The sequence below is a fragment of the Martes martes genome, assembly GCF_963455335.1.
Source record: "Martes martes genome assembly, chromosome: 2".
In the NCBI taxonomy this organism is placed as follows: Eukaryota; Metazoa; Chordata; class Mammalia; order Carnivora; family Mustelidae; genus Martes; species Martes martes.
This window is the reverse complement of record NC_137889.1, coordinates 53,865,544-53,887,861: the sequence shown is the minus strand read 5'-3', so window position 1 is coordinate 53,887,861 and position 22,318 is coordinate 53,865,544. Positions and strand designations below refer to the sequence as shown.

General features: G+C 38.5%; 1 pseudogene across 1 annotated transcript in view; it reads left to right on the top strand.

Moving 5' to 3' along the window:
• The first annotated feature begins 11,974 nt into the window (after positions 1-11,974).
• The window catches only part of LOC308338257 (keratin, type II cytoskeletal 8-like), a 37,383-nt pseudogene continuing 27,039 nt past the window's right edge, over positions 11,975-22,318 (top strand). The window contains exon 1 of the transcript in view: positions 11,975-12,107. The product of the transcript in view is annotated as a keratin, type II cytoskeletal 8-like (transcript). The remainder of the gene's footprint in view (positions 12,108-22,318) is intronic.

The following is a 22,318-nucleotide window of genomic DNA, read 5'->3' as shown; positions in this document are numbered from 1 at the left end:
GTCTGGGGCCAGACTGCCTGGGTTCAAGGATGTCTCCACTGTGGCCTCACGGTGGGACGTCGCCAACAACCTTCACTTCACTTCTCCGGGCCTTTGTTTCTGTGATAATAATACCTATTCTATAGGGTTTCTGTGAGAATTAAATGAGATTCATTACCAAGGAAAAAGTTCTTCTCCATTCGCATAACTTCAATGAAGAGAGAATTTTCTTAAATACATCCAACTATTGCTTTGGAAGAACGGGTAGAATGGTGTCGCTCAGATCCTTGCTCTCCTTTATCCTAGGATTGAATACCCACAGAAGACTCCGTTTTGCTCTGTTCTGCATGTCTCAGGATGCCCTTCCAGTGGAAAGTCACAGTCCACCAGCATGGCCCAAGACTGCATGCAGAAATCTATCTTATCCCTGGGTTCAGTATTTGGAAACCTGTTGTTACCACACTGTGTGGTAATAGCTTCATTCGTCATAAAGTTGGTACTTGGTTCTCCATCTGCCCAGTTCTGTTGTATCTCTCATTTGGTTCTGAACTCTGGCAAGAAAACACCAGCATGAAGGGAACGGTTCACTGAGGGCCTGACACAGAACGAGCACTCAACTAGCATTAGCTGTTACCATCATTGTAGTCTTGCTCAAAGTCACCTATCACATCATCAAAATGAATATTACCAACCAGATCCCTTAGTTACAGAGCTAAAATCTCATTACGGACAGAAGCATGAAAGGATCTTCGATTATTTAATAACTTAAATAATTATTAAATTATTAAATAATGATTATTTAATAACTTAAGATCATACAATTATCTTTCTATTTCACAGTTCTTCAAGATCCACTTTATAACCAATCACTATGCTCTTACTTGTAGCAAACAAGTGCTGTAAATATTTGTCAAATATTCTTTGGGATCTACAATTCAAATAACAGTAATTTAGGGGCGCCTGGGAGGCTCAGTTGATTAAGCGTCTGCCTTTGGCTGGGGTCAGGATTCTGGAGTCTCAAGATTCAGCTCCACGACGAGGTCCCTGCTCAGCGGGGAGTCAGCTTCTCCCTCTGCTTCTCCCTCCCCTCTCTGTTCATGCTCTCTCCCTCTTGCTCACTCTCTCTCTCTCAAATAAAGAAGTAAAAGCAAAAAATAAATAAATAAATAAAATAACAAATAATAGTAATTTATATTCTTGCATAAAATATTAAGTCATACCTTGCCATTTGGAGATACAAAAATATGGAAATATGAAAATATGCTGCATTCTGCATCTTTAGAACTTTTGAGGTTATAATTTTCCACTTAAACTTGCTATGTGTCTCTTCCCACAATTACATATATATATACACACACACACACACATTTACACACACACACATGCACTCTCTCTCTACATAGACCATACACATAGCAGAAATATTTTAATTTTTAGTAAATTTATTTTTTTAATTCCATAGTTTAATAAGAATGCCTATGAATGTTTGTATAGTAGAACTTTGAATAATAGATTTTCAGTTTCTTTAGAGCAGTTCCACGATCTTTTAATTTGTCTTATTCATCATAAATCAGACAATATCAGTGCCCTACTTAAAACCTCCAACATCTTTCCACCGCATATAGAATCAAATCCTTTAGAGCCCATTCTGAGCTGCTCCTGCCTCCCCTCTGACTTCACCTCCAGGAAGCCCTCCCTGTCACTCTGAGCCTTACATGCCAAAGCACCTCCATCCTGGGCACTTGAACCTGCCCTTCTCTTGGCCAAGAACTCTCTCCTGTCAGAGAGCTCCCTGCTCCAAAGCCACCTCTCAGAGAGAAGCTTCCTCACCATCTTCGCTTAAGTATCCCCACACTCACACTGTTAACTCCTTATCGTTTAGCCTTGTTTCATTTTCTTCATTGCCCTTATAACTACTGGATAACACATGTAGGTTATTTATTTCTTTATTGTTTGTCTCCCCTACCAAGGTGGAAGGTACACAAATTAGAAATTGAATTTACTTTATGCCTGTATCTCAAGACTCCAGCAGATGTTAGACACTCAAAAACGTGTTGAATTAATAAATAGCAAATCCTGTATACCAGCACTTAGCAAAGTCCTAGGCTCAAAGTGAGCACTGGATAAGTGACAGCTGAATAAATGAATAAAACGTTTTATCCAGGGACACCTGGGTGGCTCAGTCAGTTAAGCAACTGCCTTCAGGTCTGGTCATGATCCCAGAGTCCTGGGATCAAGCCCAGCATCGGGCTCCCTGCTCAGTGGGGAGCCTGCTTCTCCCTGTCCCACTCACCCCTGCTTGTGTTCTCTCTCTTGCTCTCTCAAATAAATAAATAAAATCTTAAAAAAATGTTTTATCCAAATATATATATATTTACATATATAAATATATATATATATTGCACTCAGAACAAAAGGTATGATCCACCTGTATTCAGACATCTTAGAAACTTAGTGGAGAAAGAATAATTACTGCACTGAAAAATTTTAAATGGTATGTAATACTGCAGGAAGCTGCATGTCAACAGTTGTACAATAATTGTGTCTGCATCAATGATACAGCGACAAAGTGTATGACTGCTCAGGAAGCAGAGCTTGACCAAGGCTGGAGTTCGCAAGTCAGGCTTCACTGGATAACAATTTCAGATAAATCTTAAAGGACTTCCGAGTTTTGGATAGGTAAGGAAGAGAAGTTGAACGTGGGGTGGGGGCGGGGGGGGGGCAGGAATATCACCAGTAGGAAGAAAAAAGCCAGTCCATGATAAAATTGTATTTTCTTTTTTCATTGCTTTTTTGGGTTTTTTTTTGTGACTTTTTTTGTTTTTTTTGTTTTGGGAATTGTATTTTTTTTTATTTGTTTATTTGGCAGATCACAAGTAGGCAGAGAGGAAGGCAGAGAGAGACGGGGGAGCAGGTTCCCCACTGAGCAGGGAGCCTGATGTGGGGCTCGATCCCAGGACCCTGGGATCATGACCTGAGCTGAAGGCAGAGGCTTAACCCACTGAGCCACCCAGGCACCGGGAATTGTATTTTCTTAATAATATATTTTTTTCAAGTAAAATTTTCCGATTTAAGTACAGTTGATTCTTGAACAACAAAGGCTTGACCTGCACAGATCCAATTAGACACATATTTTTGTTTTTAACAAATACAGTAGAATACATAAATGTATTTTCTCTTCCTTTAATTTTCTTAACATTTTCTTAACATTCTCTTCCTTTAATTTTCTTAACATTTTCCTTTCTCTACCTTACTTTATTGCAAAAATACAGCATATAATTCATATAACATAAAAATATGCATTAACCAACTGTTTACTCCATTGATAACGCTTCTGGCCAACAGTAAGCTATTAATGGTTAAATTTGAGGGGAGTCAAAAGTTATATGCAGATTTTCAACTGCGTGGGTGGTTGGCACCCCACCCCCTGTGTTGTTCAAGGTTCAACTGTATATAATGAATACTAGGTTGTATATCCCTGCAATATTGAAATTCTCATGAAGTTTAGAATTATGAAATAAAAGTAGAAGTTAATCATAATCATTCTCATCTTTTTTTCATGTGCTAATATGTACAATTATTCTGGCTTAAAGTAATTCAAGCACTGTACTAGTATCTGTATCTGTATCTGTACTAGTATCTGTACTAGTAAAATACACCCATTTAAAAAACTAAAATGCTTTTCGAAGAAAGGTTTTTAATGTCTCAAAGATACAGGAAGGGTATTAGAACATCTTAACATGACCATATCCATAAAACACATGCTTTTTCTGATTATGAAATAAGTTGTTGAAGATATTTTCAGAAATACTCATTGTCTCAGATATGCTCACTGTCTCATCCTGTACCTGAATGTTAAGTAGCTTGAAAGGTATTCTTACTTGCTTATATATTCAATGCAGGAAAGTTGCTTATCAAAGTATGACACCTAATGTCATTAAAGAGTTAGAATAGTTTCCAAAATGTCAATAGGTTAAACTTTAGTGAATGGATCAGGAGAGTAAATAATGTGAAAGAATTCATGCTTCATATAGTATATCTTCAGATTAAATTTTTGATGCTATTTGACGTTATTTACGAAGTCAGAACCAACATACTGTTAGCAGAACACAACACTGTCTTCCAGGGGAGTGAGTCACACTTTGAACAGAGACACGGCTGCAAAAAAAGTTTTATGACTCTCCACAACTTCTGAATAAGAAAGTTACAGAAGAAATAGGTTTGAAATGCACAACATTTCTTGTAAAACTGAAAAATTAAAATAGTTGAAAAATTAGTGTCTCACTGAACTGCAAGAATAAATTAGTAAAATAATGCTCCCAATCAAAGACAAGAATACTTGTTTCTAACTTCTTTCTGCCTCTTCTGGGTGAATATTTTGAAGATAGAGAAGTGAATATGCTATATTAAATAGAATTTAATAATAACACCTGCCTTAACTTGACATTATAAAAGAATAAATAGGGCAAATCAAAAGTATTGGTGAGAAGACCTTTCTTAATGAAACAGTCATCTTAAGGTCCCTCTACCCTCCCCCACTGAGAGAGAAACTTTGAGTCTCATTTACATCCCCATGCATGTTAATTGGTTTCTAGTCAGTCTGTTATCAAGCTTGTGGGGTAGGGAGGAGTGTCTGTATTTTTGAGGTTACTTTCATTTCCTGATTTTAGTAGAATAGTAAGACGATGGAACTAATATTGGCTAAGGATTGGATCAGAATTTAATACTGTACACTTTCACTAGCTGGACAACTAAATTTCAATTACATCAATCTGTTTATTTTAATTTTCAAATATGGACAGCTCTTACACACATGAATGTTAAAAGAATTCACTGAATTTGTCTGAAAGATAAAGGCAGTGTGTACGATCATAGCAAGACAAATCAAACAACATCCAAATACGGTGAATGATTTTAGACTCAGGATTTCAACTCAACAATTTAGAAAACATTGCTAGACATGATATTTGGCATGAAGTTTAGGACACTTCAAGGTCTAGTAATACTACCCATAAGCAATGTGACATTTATTTAATATTCCTAGATCCCTGTCCTTACTGGAAAATGATGATAAATTCCTACCTTACAGAACCATCTTGAAAATTGAATGAGATATTTCAAATGATTACTAGACAAGGAGTGGGTGTGAAAACAGTTCATAAATTGCAAATTGCTAAACACACGGTCGTTATGGATACATTTTTATTTTTTTTTATTTATGTCCAAGGTACACAGAATTCGATTAATTGTAATTCTTCATTCATAGTACACATTCATCATTGGTCCAGGTTTAGCTCATCTTTATTTAGTTGGTTGATTACTTAGTTGGCATTTTTAATAATGTAATAAACATTCATGAAATCACCACTCAAAACATAAGCTAGTGACACGGTAACAATTAATATCCAGCCACATAGTCCCTTTTCGCATCGCCTCACTCCCCACTAAATCCCATGTTCATCATTCCCTTGCTTTTTTTCTTTAAACAGTCTGATTAGTTTGTGTATTTTTTTAATCTTTAGTAAAAATTTGTTTATATTGTTTGGTAATTATATAAATAAGATCCAAAAATAATGACAGTTTTATTCTTCCTTATGCCTCCAATTTCCTTATCTTACTGCTCTAGCAGCTGCAGAAAACGTTGGAGGTCTCAAAACTGATGAAATAAATATCTATGATAAGATTTTAGCAAATAAACAACAACAAAAACATGAAAAGAAGAAAATAATTTAAATAGTATTCATTCTAGTGACTGCATCTCTGTGCCTACACCTTAAAGATTACACCTGACTGAGAAAAACTAAAGCAATCCTAAAAGAACTTCTAAAGACTGCCATCACCACCTCTATCCACCTAAATTAGTTTGCTGGGAATGCCATGACTAAGCAGTTTAAACAACAGAAATGCATTGTCTTGCATGTCTTCAAGCGAGAAGTTCACAATCAGGTGTATGCAGTTTCGGTTTCTTCCAAGACCTTTCTCCTTGGCTTGCAGATGGGCGCCTTCTCCCTGTGTCTTCACATGTTCTTTTCTTTTTTTGCCTACACATCCCTGATGTCTCTTTTTTCTCCTCTTCTTATAAGGACACCAATCATATTGGATTAATCCCTCACCTACTTGACCTCATTTTACCTTACTTACCTCTTGAAAGACCCTATCTCCAAGTACACTCTCATTCTGAGGAACTGGGGAGTAGGCCTTCAACATATGAATTTGGGGTCAGACGGGGACACATGATTCAGCTCATAACACCATCTGTGAGTATATGTATCCCAAATGATATTTTATGTTCCTTCTGCTGAGTAGATTTGGTCCCACATCAAGGCACACAGTGTGGCTGCATTTCAGTTCCCCCAGTCTCTTCAGGAAGACATCCTTGAGCAGAGCATAACCTACACATCTATAGATTATGGCCCAGTGTGTAACCAGATATTCTGCTTCCCACCAGTTGGTGTAGAAGGATGCCCAATGATCCTATCTAAAACTGACTCATCCACTTGTTGATTTGATCTTCAGTTTTTGCCTCTTTAAGGCCACACCAGCAATTCTCATTTCTCTAAGCTACATGATAATTTTTTTTCTCCCAAACTGATTATTTCCTTCAACATAAAAACTTGTTGCTATTTATCCCATCTTTAACCACACTTTTATTCCCATTTTTGGCTCCACTTCCCTTTGTACCAGCCACCATCATTTCTCAGCTCCCTTTGTGGCAAATCTTCTCAAAGAAGAGTTTAGAGAGACCATTTCAAATTTGTCTTCTCGCATTTTTTCTTATTCTACTTTTGACAGATTCCCTTTCCCTCCTCTTTATTAAAAAAAATCATTCTCATCAAAGTCACCGAAGACCTCCATTTTGCTAAATCTGGAGATCAATTCTTTTTGTCATGTTACTTAATCTAGCAGCAACACTTGACACAATTTATTAACTTGATATTGATATTTGATAATCTTTCTTAAAATTCAGATTCTAGAATACCGCATTCTTCTATTTCTCTCTACCTTACTAGTCACCCCTTCTCAGTTTCCTTTTCTGGTTCCTTCTCTTCTTCCAGCTCTCTTAAGATTGACATTCCCCAGAGCCCAGTCTTTGAGCCTTTTCTCTTTAATATCTAGATTCACTCAGAGTGAGCTCAGTCTCATAACTTTAAGTATTATCTGTATCACAATGACTCCCAAATTTTCTCTCCTAAATGGAATATCCAAACCTCTATTCCACATTTCTCTTGGATATTGAGGTAAGCAGAATTATAAGGTGGTCCCCCAACATTCTTGGCCCTTGGTATACATGCACTGCAAAATCCCTGGGACTGTAAATATGATGGATCTTCCTCCTGTACTGATGTTATGGTAGATGACACAGTTAAATTTTAAAAGGGGGGGGGGGGCAAGGTGGTGAGGAGAAGAGATGTGGGTAGATGATAAAATTAGAAGAAATGTTAGAAACAATCCCTTTTATAATTACATCAAGCAAATAAAATATATAAGAATAAGTTGAACCAAGGAAGTGAAGAATCTATACACTGAAAACAATAAGACACTGATGAAACAGGTTGGATGACATAAATAAATGGTAAGATATCCTGTGCTCACAGATTAGAAGAATTAATATTGTTAAAATGTACCTACTGCTTAGAGCAATCTACCAATTCAGTGCAATCCCTATCAAAATTCCAAAGGCATTTTTTACAGAAATAGAACAAGTAATCCGAAAATTTATTTGGAACCACAAAAGATCCCATATAGCCAAAGATATTTTGAGAAAGAAGCACAAAGCTAGATCACCCTCACTGATTTCCAACTATATTACAAACATGTGGGAATTAAAACAGTATGGTGTTGTGATGAAAACAGACACATGGATCAATGGAACAAAGTAGAAAGCCCAGACATAAACCTACACATACATGGCCAATTAATTTACAACAAAGGAAGCAAGAATATACAGTGGGGAAAGACAGTCTCTTCAATAAGTGATGGGAAAACTGGTCAGCTACATGTAAAATAATGAAACCAAACCACCATCTCACACCACACACAAATATTAACTCAAATGGATTAAAGATTTGAATGTGATACCTGAAACCATAGAACTCCTAGAGAAAAACATGGCAGCAAAGTCCTTGACATTGTTCTTGGAGATAATTTTTTGGACCTGACTCCAAAAGCAAGGGCAACAAAAGTAAAAATAAATAAATGGGACTATATCTAACTAAAAAGTCCCTGCACAGTAAAGGAAACCATCAAGAAAGTGAAAAGGCAACCTATTGGATGGGAAGAGATATTTGAAAATCATATATCTGGTAAGAGGTTAATATCCAAAATATATAGAGAACTCCTGCAACTAAATAACAATAATAATAATAATAATAATAATAATTCAATTAAACTCTGGGAAGAGGATTTGAATAGACATTTTTCCAAAGAAGACATACAGATGAGCAACAGGCACATGAAAAGATGGTCAACATCACTAACATCCTCAGGGGAATGCAAATCAAAACCACAATGAGATATCACCTCACAACTGTTAGAACAACTATTAACAACAACAAAAAAAAAACACCCTGAAATAAGTATTGGCAAAAATTCAAAGAAAAGAGAACCCTCATTTACTATTGGTGGGACTATAAATTGGTGTAACCACTATGGAAAACAGCATGGAGTTTCCTCAAAAAATTAAAAACGGAACTACCAGGGCGCCTGGGTAGTACAATTGGTTGAGTGTCCTATTTTTGGTTTTAGCTCAGGTCATGAGCTCAAGCCCTGTGCCGGGCTCCACACTCAGCCCAGAGTCTGCTTGAGATTCTCTCTCTCTCTCCCTCTGCCTTTCCCACTCAAGCTTTCTCTCTTTCTCTCTCTTTCTAGAATAAATAAATATATCTTAAAAAAAAATAGAACTACCATATAATCCAGCAATTCCACTTCTGAGTATTTCTCCAAAGAAAACAAAACCACTAAGTTGAAAATATAGATGCGCCACTATGCATAGTGCATCATTATTTACAATAACCAAGATATAGAAACAACCTAAGTGTTCACTGACAGGTGAATGGATAAAGAGGATGTGGTGCATATGTGCCATGGAATACTACTCAGCCATCAAAAAGAATGAAATCTTGTCATTTGCAACAACATGGATGGACCTAGAGGGTGTTATGCTAAGTGAAGTTAAGTAAGACAGGCAAAGACAAATACCATATGATTTCACTTTTATGGGGAATCTAAAAAAACACAACAAAACAAGAACTCATAGACAACAGAGAACAGACTGGTGGTAACCAAAGGGGAGGAAAGTAAGGAGGTGGGTGAAATGGATGAAGGGAATCAAAAGCTACAAACTCACAGCTGTAAAATGCATAAGGCATGGGGATATATATATATATGTAGAGAGAGAGAGAGAGAGAGAGAAAGAGAATGGTAACTAACCAATAATATTGTATTACATATTTGAAAGTTGCTAAGAGAGTAGATCTTGAAAATTCTCATCCTAAGGTTAAAAAAAGAAAAGATTTTATGGTGATGTCATAACCAGTCTTAATTGTCTTAATCATTTCTCAGTGTACACCAATATCAAATGACTACGCTCTATATCTTAAATTAATATGATGTTATATGTCAGTCATAGTTTAATAAAATAATATTTCCAGAAAAGGGCAGAAATAATATAGGATGGTTAAGCTTTTGCTATTACCTATACTTGAATCGAATAGTCTGTTCTTTTAACCGTTATTTATGTTTTTTGTAATAATTTGTTATATGTAGCTCCTTTACAGGTTTCTTGATACTTAGAGTAAAATTCAGGCAAATTGTGAATACTTTTTTTTTAAAGATTTTATTTATTTATTTGAGAGAAAGAGAGAATGAGAGAGAGACAGAGAGCATGAGAAGCAGAGGGGATCAGAGGAAGAAGCAGACTCCCTGCCATGCAGGGAGCCTGATGCAGGACTCGATCCCAAGACTCCAGGATCGTGACCTGAGCTGAAGGCTCAGGCTTAACCAACTTAACCAACCAAGTTAACCAACTTAACCAACATATTTATTTATGAATAAATAAATAAATAAATAAATAAATATGAACATATTTATTTAGTTATTTAATGAATAAATAAATAAAGATGGGAGGGTAGGAGATATCCAGGTGGGCCTGACCTAATCACATGAGCCTTTTAAAAGCAGAGAGCTTTCTCCAGCTGGTCTCAGAAAAAGGAGGCAGAAAGTTGAAGCATGAGAAGAATTCAACACGAGGGAAATTTTCCATTGCTGAAGGATGAGAAGGCTGTGGAGCAAAGAATTCAGAGTGGCTTTTAGTTGCTGAGAGTGGCTCACACCTGACAGCGAGTGAGGGAACAGGGATCTCAGTGCTACCACCACAAGAAACTGAATTCTGCCAAGAACTTAAATGAACCTAGAAGTGGATTGCTTGCCAGGGCTTTTAGACAAGAACTCAGCCTTACCGACCCCTTGATTGCAGCCTTGTGAAACCCTGAACCGAGAATCCAGCCATGCGCTGCCTGACTTCTGCCTCACAAGAATATAAGTGGCTGTTATTTGAATCCACCCCACTTCTGGTAATTTGTTACACAGGAAAAGGGCAGGGCAAAATAAAGAAAGAGAGAGAGTGAGAGAGAGAGAAGGAAAGGAAGGAAGGAGGGAAAGAAGGGAGGGAAGGAGAGATGAAGGAAGGAAGGGAGGAAATACAAATGTGTAACAGACACTCCAAGCTCAACATTTCCAAAACTGACCTCTTGATCTTTCTCCAAATTGGCTTCACCTCATTCTCCCCCATCTTCATTGACGGTACCACCTTCCTTCCAGTTGCTCAGGCCAAACAGTTTTATTATAAATCTTTGACTTCTCTCTTTCTTTCACAAACCACATCTGAATTGTCACAAAGTCCTGCTGGCTCTGCTTTCAAAATATATCCAGGTCACAATACTTGTTACCACCTCTTCTGCTTCTTCTGTCCAAAACCCCGTCATCACCTCTTGCATATCAGATGACTACGGCCTTTTAGTTGGACCCTGTGCTTCCCCCTGACCCAATGTTTGCTCTCAGCGCAGTGGCCAGAGGACCTTTGTAAAACCGCAATTCAGATTGTGTAACTCCACTGTTCACAAAGCTGCAAGGAGTCCTTGTTTTACTAAGAGTAAGCACTTCTGACAACGAAGAGAGAAGCAGACTTCCCATCCTGCTGCTAGTGTTCTGCTACTAGTATTTTGCTACTAGTATTCTGAAGAGGAAAAAAATAACAAGGAAAGAGTATTTGAACAGCAATTCCGACACAGTATAAGTTTACCTCCAACCACAATTCTCTTCTCATTGGACAAATGTAAACAAACTCAGTACAAGTTCCTGATTCTCACAACACTCTCGAATTTTCTGAGAACAGAAAAAGGCCCAGAAAAAGGCCCAATAGTTCTCTGCTATTGGAAACTATTGTGACTTTTTTTTTTTTTTTAATTGGAACTTGTTTCCAGCACCTCTGCCATGTCCCAGCCGCAAGGGGCTGGCAGGTCGTGCTGGCCTCTCTGAGGCTCAATGTCTCATCCGAAAGGGAAGTTTGTGAGGCCTGTCACTGCAACAATTAACAGAGATTCTCACATTTGGGGGTGCCTAGGTGGCTCAGTGGATTAAGCCTCTGCCTTAGGCTCAGCTTGTGATCTCAGGGTTCTGGGATCAAGCTGTGCACCGGTCTCTCTGCTCAGCAGGGAACCTGCTTCCCCCTCTCTCTCTGCCTGCCTCTCTGCCTACTTGTGATCTCTGTCTGTCAAATAAATAAGTACAATCTTTAAAAAAAAAAAAAGAGAGAGAGAGAGATTCTCACATTTGGGGAAAATGCTCTAATGAATGAGCTCTGTGCATATGTATATCCTTATTTATAACAAAACTACTTAGCGGTTCCCTGGTGCACGAGGGGCTTCTCAGCACTTCATCACTCCTCCCACAGTCAGTGAACTTCCCTATAAAATTATAAAGATTTCCAGACCCGCAGATGACCCTTAGGCTTGGGTACTCGTTGCTTACCCTGGGACCAAGTAATGAAGAGCAAGTTATGGCTCGTAAATTTCAGAGCTGTCTCTTTCCTGCAGAATTTGAAACTGAGGCGGAAAGGGGGATTGGCGCTGGTTGGTAAATACAGCCATTCCTTCCTCTTACACACGAATCTCAGCGTTCACATGTCAGCTAGTATTACAGCACGTTTCAACTTCTGCCTTTCTTCATTTCCACAGCCCCAGCCTTGCTGAGGAAAAAAGAAAAAAATTGTAAAAAGGCAAAACCCTAGGAAAGAGCAGAGCAGTGGTCCCACGGAGAAGTGGCATGGTAGGAATGTGCAGGAATGTGCTGAATGAAGGCACCTGGGAGCACTCTGGGAGCACCGTGCTCAGCGGTGAGCTGTTCCTGGCCTGTCCCACTTCCTGCGGCACCACCATCATGGGCGCTCTACTTCCCAGAGTGATTCAGGTGTTACGACAGACATTACAGAGAAAACACAGCCCCTGAAAAAGAAGTATGAATAGCCAATAGGAGAAATTCTTAGAAGAAAGAGCTATTATTATAGTCTCAAGAAGCCATATTTTTTATTCTGACAGACCAAACCATGCCCACACAAATGAATTCAAAGCAGAGCGAATCTTCACAAATCTTTTCACAAGGTTTATTGTTCTTTTGCACACACGCACACCCCCCACCTCTGAGCTTTGTCTACACTGAGAACTTCGTGTAGACTTGCTATCTGAGGTATCTTCTATTTCTCTCCAAAGTCCATGTTCTACCTTCTGGACCATGATCTCTAACTGGGAGGCCAACCCATTTGAAACTCATCATCTTTTGACTTCTAGTTGGGTTCAGCCAGAAGGGCTCATTACCAGGAGAGCACAAGGAAAAGGAGAGGGAGATCTCGGGTGGTATTCACCCCCACACCCCACACACACGCTGCATTTTCACACTGAGGGCACTCAGGCTGCTGTGTCTCTCAACCAAGGCCACTATTCATCTCAAGGCATTATGTCTCCCTAGTATTCAGGTCTCCATGCCCCCCATCTTGTCCCTTTGGGTCTAGGAAATGTGACAGCTCTGCTATTAATGGCCCTGAAAATACTGCTCTATCCCTTGTCACTTCCCTACACCTTTGTAAAATTTATTCAACCCTTCTCAAGTTCTCCATTTGCAGGTGGCATCTGTTTCTTGGTGAGCCTCTGACTGATAGACTTGCGAATTCAATGAGCATGCCCTAAATGTTTCTTTACTTCATTTGTCAGACACATGACTATAAAAGAGCAACTTGGTAGAAATTCTAATTTTAGGGCTCCTGAGTGGCTCAGTTAGGTGACTGCTTTCGGCTCGGGTCATGATCCTAGGGTCCTGCGATCGAACCCCACATCAGACTCCCTGCTCAGCAAGGGAGTCTGCTTCTCCCCTCCCCTCTGCTCATGTTCTCTCACTTACTCTCTTTTTCAAATAAATAAAATCTTTTAAAAAAATAAATTATTATTTTAGCATATCCTATGTAAGAAGTATGTCTTTTTATTTTAATAGGCATATCCTTCGAATCTTAGCTGAAATGTCTCTTCTTCAGACCTGCATTCCCCAATCCACAATCTCTTTCATAGCATCGTGCTTTCCTTTACTATTGCCTAGCACAGTTTGTTATTGTACACACTTGTTTGTTTTCATGTTTCATGTCTACTGCCCAGCAGATCTTAGAAGTCATGAAGGCATCAACTATGTTCATTGTCTATGTTCCGTACCAAGGTACCCGAACCATGGCAGACGGCATAATAAACGTGTTGAGAAAGTGACTGAGTTAAAATAGGTGAGAGGGAGAAGAGCCGTGTAATTCCTCATGCTAGACACATTTCAACCTCAACACCCATTCAGCTCACCCCACCCCCAACCAAGGTCGAGATTTATCCTTCCTGTTCATTGCCCGCCCAAGTGCAAGCCTTCCACAGTACCTAGGTCCTCATTGGTCTTCTTCCTCCTATGAGTGAGTGCTGCTTTCCCAAAATATCCTATGAGGCTTCTAGAATATAGAGTCTATGACTTAGATTTATTTTGTATCCCCTATAAAGCATTTTTAAATAAAACCTAGGACTGAACCTGCTGTAGGCCAAGGGCTCTCCAAAATAGCATGATAAATGTAAGGCTGAAAAAAAGGGCTCAAAATAACTTACCGGAAATAATTTACATAACTGCTGAATGAATATATAATGTCTAACACTCATACTCATTTCAGTGATGAGCCCTCCATAGCATATAATCAAATATCTTTCAGGCCCTGAATCTCATTCCAGATAATTCAGCCACATAATTCTTTGCTGAAACAGAAATACCCCTCATCAAAAAATGTTTATATGCCAGCACAGCATGAACATAAACAGAAGATTAGCAATATTTTAAATCTCTTCCAAGTATTCTGGAATGTTTGCTATACATACAGCTGCCACTTGGGAGATGTACTGCCAAGATGACCATTTTTCCATTTTTAATAACGTTTTTTTCATTTCTCTTTCTATATTCTCCAGTTAGGAGATTATAAAGGCAATTTTCAGACAAATCCAGTCTCCAGTAGAACAGAGAGGAAAGACAGCACAAAACCCTGACAGCATTTATTCCTGGCAAAAACTTTTGATTCAGCATAATTTAAATCCTGTATTTAATTATCTAACTACTTCAAAATAACTATGTTTTGTATTGATTTTTTATTTTTTTTTAAGATTTTATTTATTTATTTGACAGAGAGACAGCAGGAGAGGGAACATAAGCCGGGGGAGTGGAAGAGGGAGAAGCAGGCTCCCCACTGAGCAGGCAGCCTGATGTGGTTGCGGGGCTCCATCCCAAGATACTAGGATCATGACCTGAGCCCACTGAGCCACCCAGGCACCCCTGTATTGATTTTTTAGAACTCCTCCTTTATTTACTTTTCCTCTTGCCTTTACTGGAAAAAAAGCATAAGCAACTAATAACTTTAAAAGTCAAGCTAGTTTTGGAGTTGATGACAAATGTGTGAACTGAAGTACCTATCTAAGTATGAGGATACCTTTCTAAAATAGAAACTTGAAACTCAGAAAAATTTATGGAGAAGTTTGTTATATTCCTTTGTGTTTTATCTTCATGTTTCTTACAAATGTGCACTTGTAGAAGAGAAATTAATTCTTCTAAATCTGCCTTAGATATGATCTGGCTTCCTTGAGAAAGTTGTAGACAGGACTGACCAGAGTTAAGCACACTTTGGGTTCATCTGGTCTGATTTGCAACATAACACCCACATAAAATATTTAACTTCTTGCAGCCTATCAAAGTTAGATGCTGTTTAAACATTCCTTGAATTATTTCTTACCCCAAATCATACAGTACGAGGCACATGCTCAAAAACCAAAGCGTAAAGTTGCCCAGATTAAGAAGTCAGTTCTAAAAGTCCTTTTTGTTTTCCAAAAAGGTTAAAATCACAAGTTCAACATGCGATAATACACAGAAGATTGATAGACAATGTGTATAAACATAGTGACAGAGAATACCATGAACTGTCCATCCCATCATGACACTGCTTAAAATTGGACATGTTTGAACTCTCAACACACTTGGTGAACTTCCGGTAAGGCCTACCAATCATAATTAACCACTAATGAAATTTTACTAGGAAAAAAATTACAAGCTATATTCAAAATCTCTTTAAGTCTGAGAAAGCAAACTCTGTGAAAATGATTGCTTCCCTATATAAGAGACTGCCACAGAAAGGCTCAGAAACAAATCTGTCCCCAACAGCTAATAATTCACCTATTATCAAACCCTCTAGAATCATAATACCTCAGTCCCAACTGTGAGCCTGCAAATATGTGACAAAACAATTGATGAATTGCAGCGACCAACCGAATTGGTAATGTGCCTTGGGATTTGGGAACTCCACCCACCCTACGTGTGAGAAGAATTTATGAAGATAACATGACATGCTACTATATTTTTACAGCTTAAACAAGATATTCCATGCCATTTCTGAGCACCACACATAGTTTATCAATATAAGTCTTAAGACCTTTATTCCCTTTTGTTTCTTTGCTGCTGCACATAATATAATTATCAAAAAGGTTAAGACTGACGAGTGGAAGCATTTGAACCCCAGACGGAAGCTCATTTTTTCCTTTCTTTCTCTATTTTTGTTGTATTCACTGGTTCATTTTTACATTTGTTGTTTTGTTGCAATTGCCATAATACAATCTTCAGTCACCACAACAACATAAACATTTTACGTGGCTGAGATGTGACCTTTGAAAACCTTTATTCTTCTGTCTCCTTTGAGATGGGTCAGGTGGCACATAAAACAGCATTGGCCAGAAGTCAGGTATCTTTCAGAAAGAAATCAAGGTCGCCACCTCTGAAGGACAAAACTGTTAGTTCACAGGTAGAAAAGACATCAGCACTGTCCTCTCCCTAGCTGCTGGTGAATGTCAGATCTGCTTCTGAAAGCTGTTCTCATGTGCTAACACAGTCTGAGCAGTTAATTATAGAAAAGTACTTCGGGCTTCTCAGCTTAATCATATTTAAATTATAAAAAAATGTATTCTGCTATATTGAGTGGTCAAGAAAATTCCTGTAAATTGAAAGAGTTAATATATACCAGGCCTGTCATTGCTGATGATAAAAAAGAACAAGCAGCTAATGTTTGGTGAGTCATTAATATACGCCTCACACAGTGTACTTTCCCTGAATTAGCTCACTCAGTCCTTACACAACCCTAAGAGATAGGAACTATTACGAAGCCCATTTTCTAAATGAGGAAACAGGCTTGTGGGGTTTAAATAAGGTAAAACAAAGACAAAAAGCCTAGGACATAGAAGAGCTGGAACCTTGAACTTATGCTTAGCCTACTCCAAATTCTAGATTTAATGCTTTCTGCAAAATTCACACACTTCATGTTGCTTTGAAATTTCTCAGATATAAAGCACACCTTGGAACAAGATTTAACCATATCATAAATCCTTTAAAATCAAGCAAATGTGAATGAGAAACTACACCAATCGTGAATAAGGCGATCTTGGGAAATTTACCTAAAACTGCTAAGCTTCAGTTTTCTCATTTGTATAAAGCTCACAAGATTTTTAAAAGATGAATAAGAGGAGCCTGGGTGGTTCAATTGGTTAAGCATCTGACTTCAGCTCAGATCATGATCTCAAGGTCCTGGGATCGAGCCCCAATTTGGGCTCCCAGCTCAGCGGGGTGTCTGGTTCTCCCTCTCCCTCTATCCTTCCCTCCATTTGTGTGCATGCATGCTCTCTTTCAAATAAATAAATAAAATGTTTTTTTAAAAAGATAAATAAGATCACATGTGTCAGTACATACTAAAAGACCAACAAATGGAAGCATTTTCCCCTTTAATCCATTTAGAGATTTTCAATATTTAAGAACTCAATTTGAAAATAACCTTACACACATTTTCCCTCTTAGTACCTTGCATGTAGCAGGCCATCTCATAAATATCTATTGATGTTTCCAGGAAGCCTGAAAACATCAGAAAAATATTACCTGATTGGAACTTTAGTAATGACTTCCTCCTATCACACTTTGCCAATCAGGAATTTGTTACATAAAGTGGTAGTAAACTCAAAGGTGATGCTCTCATGTAAAACCATATCCTATTCAGGGGAGCCTGGGTGGCTCAGTGGGTTAAAGCCTCTGCCTTCGGCTCAGGTCATGATCCCGGGGTCCTGGGATTGAGCCCCGCATCGGGCTCTCTGCTCAGCAGGGAGCCTGCTTCCTCCTCTCTCTCTGCCTGCCTCTGCCTACTTGTGATCTCCATCTGTCAAATAAATAAATAAATCTTTAAAAAAAAAAAAACATATCCTATTCAGAAACTGAAACTTCAAATAACCATACAACAGGTGACCTCAGATATCTGCATAAACACTGCCTTAAAAAGATATGCAAATAGGGAGGGAGGAGTCAAGATGGTGGAGAAGTAGCAGGCTGAGACGACATCAGGTAGCAGGAGATCAGCTAGATAGCTTATTAAGCCATTCTGAACACCTACAAATCCAAAAGGAGATCGAAGATAAGAAGAGCAACAATTCTAGAAACAGAAAATCGACCACTTTCTGAAAGGTAGGACCTGCAGAGAAGTGAATCCAAAGCAACAGGAAGATAGACCACAGGGGGAGGGGCTGGCTCCCGGCAAGTGGTGGAGCAAAGGAGCATAAAATCAGGACTTTTAAAAGTCTGCTCCACTGAGGGACATCACTCCAGAGGCTAAACTGGGGTGAAGCCCACGTGGGGACAGCGTGGTCTCAGGTCACAGAAGGATTGGGGGTGTCTGAGTGTCACAGAGCTCACAGGTATTAGAGCAGGGAAGCTGGCTACAGAGATGGAGTCAAGGAGTGAGCTCTCAACTCAGGGTTACCTTGAACTGTAATCTGTGGCACAGACCACTGCTCTGTGAGTGGGGTCCCCACAAGATCTGGGGATACAACCCCTAGAGGAGCTCAGGGATCTGCGGGGTTCAGAGACTCCAGGCGGAGCTATGTGCCAGAGACAGAGACACTTGGTCACAGCCTGGGTGAGCTCGGAGCACAGCCGGAGGCCAGGGAGACAGGAGTGACTGAGCGTTTTTCACCTAGCGTGGCCAGAGGCGGGGGAGACAGTGATTGAGTGCTTTTCTCTGAGGGCGCACTGAGGAGTGGGGCCCCAAGCTCTCAGCTCCTCCGGGCCAGAAATTGGGAAGCTGCCATTTTCATTCCCATCCTCCGAAACTCTACGGAAAGTGTTCAGGGAACAAAAGCTCCCGAAAGTGAACCCGAGCGGATTACTTAGCCTGGTCACTGGTAAGGGTGAGGCAATTCCGCCTCAGGCAAAGACACTTGAGAATCACTACAACACGCCCCTCCCCCAGAAGATCAACAAGAAATCCAGCCAAGACCAAGTTCACTTACCAAGGAGAACAGCGGAATTCCAGAGGAGGAAAAAGCAAAGCATGGAATTCATGGCTTTCTCCCACTGATTTTTTAGTCTTGCAAAGTTAATTAATCTTTTTTTAATTTTATGTATTTTTTTTCCTTCTGCTATTTTTTTCAACTTTTACCCATTCCTCTTTTAACATTTTTTAACTAGTTTATCTTAACAACACCTTTCATAAAAAAAAAATCTTTTCTGAACCTTCATTATTATAGTCATATTTTGCCCTTCATTGTATCTAACTTTATTTTTTGTATACACATAGGGTTTTTTCTTCTAAAAAATTTGGAGTACAACTTCTTCTAATAGATCAAAATACACCCTAAGTCTAGCACCGGGCTTGTTCTCGTCTCCAGCCTGATCAAATTCTCTCCACCTTCTTTTTCTTTATTTTCCCAACCAACTTACCTTATCAACTCCTTTTTTAGAAATTAAAAAAACATTTTTTTCATCTTTATAGTCTTATTCCATCCCTTCATTGTGTTTACCCTTATATACGTTTTTCATTCTTTAAAATTTTGGGAGGTAGTTTCTTCTAAGAGAATAAAATACTCCTAAAATTAAGTGGGTGACCCTGTTCTACTCACCAGTCTAATATATATATTTTTTTCTTTTTTATATTTTTTCTTTATTTGTTTTGCTTTTTTAATTTTTTTTTTCTGAACTTCTTTTTACCCCCATTCTCCCCCCCATTATTTGGGGTCTCTTCTGATTTGGTTAAAGCACATTTTCCTGGGGTATTTACCACCCTTTTAGTATTTTATTTGCTCCTTCATATATTCTTATCTGGACAAAATGACAAGACGGAAAAACTCACCACAAAAAAAAAAAAAAAAAAAAAGAACAAGAGTCAGTACTGAAGATTAGGGGCCTAATCAATACAGACACAGGTAATATGTCAGATCTAGAGTTCAGAATGATGATTCTCAAGGTTCTAGCCGGGCTTGAAAAAGGCATGGACAATATTAGAGAAAACCTGTCCAGAGAAATAAAAGCCCTTTCTGGAGAAATAAAAGAACTAAAATCTAACCAAGTTGAAATTTAAAAAGCTATTAATGAGGTGCAATCAAAAATGGAGACTCTTACTGGTAGGATAAATGAGGCAGAAGAAAGAATTAGTGATATAGAAGACCAAATGACAAAAAATAAAGAAGCTGAGCAAAAGAGAGACAAACAACTACTGGACCACAAGGGGAGAATTTGAGAGATAAGTGATACCATAAGATGAAACAACATTAGAATAATTGGGATTCCAGAAGAAGAAGAAAGAGAGAGGGGAGCAGAAGGTATATTGGAGAGAATTATTGTAGAGAATTTCGCTAATATGGCAAAGGGAACAAGCATCAAAATCCAGGAGGTGCAGAGAACCCTCCCTCAAAATCAATAAGAATAGGTCCACACCCCGTCATCTAATAGTAAAATTTACAAGTCTTAGAGACAAAGAGAAAATCCTGAAAGCAGCCCAGGACAAGAAGTCTGTAACATACAATGGTAAAAATATTAGATTGGCAGTGGACTTATCCACGGAGACCTGGCAGGCCAGAAAGAACTGGCATGATATATTCAGAGCACTAAATGAGAAAAACATGCAGCCAAGAATACTATATCCAACTAGGTTATCATTGAAAATAGAAGGAGAGATAAAAAGTTTCCAGGACAAACAAAAACTGAAAGAATTTGCAAACACCAAACCAGCTCTACAGGAAATATTGAAAGGGGTCCTCTAAGCAAAGAGACACCCTAAAAGTAGTAGACTGGAAAGGAACAGAGACAATATACAATAACAGTCACCTTGCAGGCAATACAATGGCACTAAATTCATATCTCTCAATAGTTACCCTGAATGTAAATGGCTAAATGTCCCAATCAAAAGACACAGGGTATCAGAATGGATAAAAAAACAAAACCCATCAATATGCTGCCTACAAGAAACTCATTTTAGACCCAAAGACACTTCCAGATTTAAAGTAAGGGGGTGGGAAACAATTTACCATGCTAATGGACATCAAAAGAAAGCTGGAGTGTCAATCCTTATATCAGATCAATTAGATTTTAAGCCAAAGACTATAATAAGAGATGAGGAAGAACACTATACCATACTCAAAGGGTCTGTCCAACAAGAAGATCTAACAATTTTAAATATCTATGCCCCTAACATGGGAGCAGCCAACTATATAAACCAAATAATAACAAAATCAAAGAAATACATCGACAGTAATACAATAATAGTAGGGGACTTTAACGCTCCCCTCACTGAAATGGACAGATCATCTAAGCAAAAGATCAACAAGGAAATAAAGGCCTTAAATGACACACTGGACCAGATGAACATCACAGATATATTCAGAACATTGCATCCCAAAGCAACAGAATACACATTCTTCTCTAGTGCACATGGAACATTCTCCAGAATAGATCACATCCTGGGTCATAAATCAGGTCTCAACCAGTATCAAAATATTGGGATCATTCCTTGCATATTTTCAGGCCACAATGGTCTGAAGCTAGAACTCGATCACAAGAGGAAATTTGGAAAGAACGCAAATACATGGAGACTAAACAGCATCCTTCTAAAGAATGAATGGGACAACCAGGAAATTAAAGAAGAATTGAAAAAATTCATGGAAACAAAGGATAATGAAAATGCAATGGTTCAAAATCTGTGGGACACAGCAAAGGCAGTCCTGAGAGAAAAATATATAGTGATACAAGTCTTTCTCAAGAAACAAGAAAGGTCTCAAATACACAACCTAACCCTACACCTAAAGGAGCTGGAGAAAGAACAACAAAGAAAACCTAAACCCAGCAGGAGAAGAGAAATCATAAAGATCAGAGCAGAAATCAATGAAATAGAAACAAACAAACAACAACAACAAAAAAAAAACACAACACAATAGAACAAATCAACAAAACTAGGAACTGGTTCTTTGAAAGAATTAATAAGATTGATAAACCCCTGGCCAGACTTATCAAAAAGAAAAGAGAAAGGACGCAAATAAATAAAATCATGAATGAAAGAGGAGAGATCACAACCAACACCAAAGAAATACAAACAATTATAAGAACATATTATGAGCAACTCTATGCCAACAAATTTGACAATCTGGAAGAAATGGATGCATTCCTAGAGACATATAAACCACCAAAACTGAACCAGGAAGAAATAGAAAACCTGAACAGACCCATAACCAGTAAGGAGATTGAAACAGTCATCAAAAATCTCCAAACAAACAAAAGCCCAGGGCCAGACAGCTTCCCAGGGGAATTCTACCAAACATTTAAAGAAGAATTAATTCCTATTCTCCTGAAACTGTTCCAAAAAATAGAAATGGAAGGAAAACTTCCAAACTCATTTTATGAGACCAGCATCACCTTGATCCCAAAACCAGACAAG